This window comes from Penaeus monodon, chromosome 20 (assembly GCF_015228065.2).
Source record: "Penaeus monodon isolate SGIC_2016 chromosome 20, NSTDA_Pmon_1, whole genome shotgun sequence".
NCBI lineage: Eukaryota > Metazoa > Arthropoda > Malacostraca > Decapoda > Penaeidae > Penaeus > Penaeus monodon.
The window spans coordinates 25,372,117-25,372,423 of NC_051405.1; positions in this window are offsets into that span (position 1 = coordinate 25,372,117).

Consider the following 307-nt stretch of genomic DNA (forward strand, 5'->3'; position numbering starts at 1 on the left):
AGAATTTCATCACAATTATCGCCAGCTGCAACGACGCAAATCCTGTGAAACATCTCCAGAGATCGCATTCACCTCTCTCGCCCAGACTCATTTTCCATTCGTTTATGCAAATTAAACTGGACGCAGACTGGGGGGGGGGATGGGGGTGCGAGAGGCAGACTTGTGGTTTAATGAGCATCCTGAGGCCTTTAACAAAATGTGTACTAAGGGATTTTATTTTTAAATTCTCCCCTTAGACTAGTGTGCGGCTTTAGAGTACAGCAGGACGGAATATAACCATGCCACGTAGGGTATTCTCCTAATTGTT